A 3,432-nucleotide genomic window follows, 5' to 3' on the forward strand; every position below is an offset into this window, starting at 1 on the left:
TTTCTTTAAGCCAAACCACTTTCTAAAATTATCAAACCATCCTTTGCTGGCATTAAATTCTCCAGCGTTAGACCCTTCCCTTTCCTTTTGCTTTAAGTTGTTATACAATGACTTTGCTTTGACTTAAATCACATTAGAATCTATAGGTATGTCTTTCTAACAGCAAGCCTATAACCACGTAAATGCTATATTTTTAATAGTACATAAAGTGGTATTTTGCAAAACAAAAGGTGTAAGATCTTCATGACTGCTGGCATAGCTGCAATAACAGCTTCAAGGATTTCCTTTTCTTTCTTTATAATGGTCCTTATGCTAGATTTGTTAATCTTGCAACCACAGCTGCAAACCTCAATCTATGGCACATATCAAGCAATTCAACTCTTTCTTGTAATGTCATTACTTTTCTCTGCTACTTGAGAGCACTTCCAACATCACTAGTGACACTTTGTGTGGGTCTCAGAGTGTTACTCAAGGTTTACAGTATTGCACTAAACACAAAAAGTGCACGAGAACCACAAGAGATCACTTTTTAAGCACTATACATTTTATTGGAGAGATGAATTTCTCACGTGGAATAATTAGTGTCACATGGCATTTTAAGTGGATGCTCACAATACTTGAGCTCACCAGAATAGCAAGAGTAGGTGGTTATGAAATATTACAGTACAGTATGTAATATTTACATATTGTAAATATTACAATTAATATTTACTGTAAAGTACAATTAATTTATGCAATTACAATTTAATATTTTATCTTTACGTTTTACATTTTTCTTGACTGCGAAAGGTGCCATGTAAGACCTGAGTTTGTGTGTGTACGTTTTGATAAATTTTAACATTTTATATACATTTGTGTATGTTTTATTGTAGTAAAGAATACACTAGAATTTACGTATATTTTTATATTAATAATATAGCTTTTTCTTAATTCTTTCAATATTTCTAGGCTATGCAGTCTCAGAGTTTTTTTCAAATTATCCCAAACCTCCAAGAAATTTTATAATACATTTATGGAAAGAAATCTGCATATAAGTGGACCCACAGCGTTCAAACCTGTGGTGTCCTAGGATCAGCCGTATTTGCTGATATGATGTGTTATACTGTCATTTTTCAAAATGACATTACAGGTGTCTGGAAACAAAATAAAATTACAATGTAACACACACTAATCTGCACGCCTAGTTTTCATTTCATGCAAACCAAAATCTCTATAGAAAATAATTCCATTCATTTTTAGCACTGGTAGCTAATGTATGTAAAACGTGCCTCTTGAGAAATACACAGTCTTTTACTGGCCACTGTCTGAAAGGAAGAGGTAGATCTCCCAGTCATAAGGGAGGAGGCTGGCTTGTAAATCAAATGCACAAAAAGAAAAAAAGGCCATATTATCACTAATTCATAAAACACTTCTATTGATGGGTGTTCTTGTTCTATCTGAAAACGAAGTGAAAGCCAGTATTAGTAGTAAAACACTGCCATCAAGATTAGATAAGGGCAATTAAACTTTGTGTTATTGGCAGATCAAGTCTAAAATGCTAAGAAACTAAAAAAGAAAAAGACTGCAGAATGAAAACTAAGAAACAGAAACAAGAATCATTTGGGAAGCTGAAGAAAGAGTTTTTAATTTCCTAAGAAGAAGGTTCACCAAATTAGAGGGGAGATTATTTTATTAAGGGAGAACCTGGAAAAGGAAACAAATCAGAGGTATGTAGAGAAAGGGAAACACCATACATTTACCTTCCTTAATCTTTGTCAATTGAGACCACAGGTGGTATCTCATTTCTTATCATTTGACCAAAAAAAAAAAAAAAAAAAAGCTGCAGAATTGTAGGCCTGCATGACAAGAAGTAATCTTTCTTCTGCCAAGGTGCTGTTGATTTCATTTGTTGGGGGTGGGGGTAAGTAGAGTATTGCCTTAAGAGAACAAATTCTGGATAAGTTAATATCAGGATAAATATAAATAAATGTCATTGTCCCATAAGGAAATGCTGAAAAGGAAGACAGACAAGGCATGAGCCCTTCCATTAAAGAGTCCTTGACTTTGTGTGAGCTAAGACAGTACACAAATTAACTGCCATACAAAGCAGTAAAGCAAATGCCACATGAACAGTGCAAACAAAGTGCCACCCAAACAATCATGAGGCAGCAAAGATCCCTTCTGCCTGGGTGTGGAAGGCAGTTTTCCTTAAGAAGGCAGGATGAGAGCTGCGACCTAGAAAGACTGATAGGACATCCAGAGCTGAATACATGCATAAGAAAAACTGCAGTGGGAGGAAAATGGTAAGTCAAGTTCATTCATCCAAATGGTCAAAGATGAGGAGTGGAAAAAGCAACTTAACTCTTCCAGAAAAAACTCAGCCTAGACACGTGGAAAAACATTTCCAAGAGTAAAGACTACCAACAAATCTCCTTAGGCAGACTTGAAAGAAAGAGAATAGATTTGTTTTGGTATGGAGTGAGTCACTTCGGATGCTCTCTAAACAGGATGAACCTGAACAGTTGTTGTTTCCCAAGATTATTCCCTGGGAACCTGGAATGCCAACAAAATGAGTCTGTTTTCCCAAGGGGATTTCTCAAGCCTATTTTCTGTTTGTTTGTTTGTTTGTTATTTTATTGAGAGTGACAACTTTCATGGTTGAGATGGGTATTTCTCTAAGTTGGGACAATCCTAAAGACATCGAGGACCCTTACTACTTGAAGTAAAGAAACAGTCCACACATCACACTGTCTAAAAAGAAAAGGATAATAACTCATAAGACAAGCCTCCCAACCAGAGGTCACTCGCAGTAAATCTCATTAAAACACCAAAGCATGATGCAGTCATTGATTGCCATGTCTGATATCAGGGCACCCATAAAATCAGCTGGGAACAGAGCCCCTGGGGTAACCTCCAGATTCAGTGTCTGAAAAGCAGGACAAGGATGACCCCAAAGCTGCAAACAAAAAAACACACAAGAAAGCACACAGGAAACACACATTTTGCTTTTTTACAGACTAATAATAACACAGATGATTAGGGAACTATTCCCAAGACTGCCACTTTCTCATAAATATTAATATAAACAAAGAAATCACATAAAATCAACTTTTTTTAACCTTTTGAGATGGAGTCTTGCTCTGTCACCAGGCTGGAGTGCAGTGGCTCGATCTCGGTTCACTGCAATCTCCACCTCCCAGGTTCAAGTGATTCTCCTGTCTCAGCCTCCCAGGTAGCTGGGACTGCAGGCAGGTACCACCACGCCCAGCTAAGTTTTTGTATTTTAGTAGAGATGGGTTTCACCATGTTGACCAGAATGGTCTCAATCTCCTGATCTTGTAATCCTCCTACCTTGGCCTGCCAAAGTGATGGGATTACAGGCATGAGCCACCACAGCTGGCCAAAATCAACTTTAAACTTGCGTGTTTAAAGTTTAAATGTTAAACGCTCTTT

At 37.0% G+C, this 3,432-nt stretch overlaps 1 long non-coding RNA gene across 1 annotated transcript; it reads left to right on the forward strand.

Annotated features, from left to right (window-relative positions):
• Positions 1–197: 197 nt before the first annotated feature.
• Positions 198–849, forward strand: LOC116547839. The gene is made up of 2 exons (XR_004267203.1): positions 198–672; positions 720–849. It is a non-coding gene; the product is annotated as an uncharacterized LOC116547839 (long non-coding RNA).
• Positions 850–3,432: the final 2,583 nt, after the last annotated feature.

Source organism: Sapajus apella, unplaced genomic scaffold, assembly GCF_009761245.1.
Source record: "Sapajus apella isolate SASKATOON/1434 unplaced genomic scaffold, GSC_monkey_1.0 scaffold4990, whole genome shotgun sequence".
Lineage (NCBI taxonomy): Eukaryota > Metazoa > Chordata > Mammalia > Primates > Cebidae > Sapajus > Sapajus apella.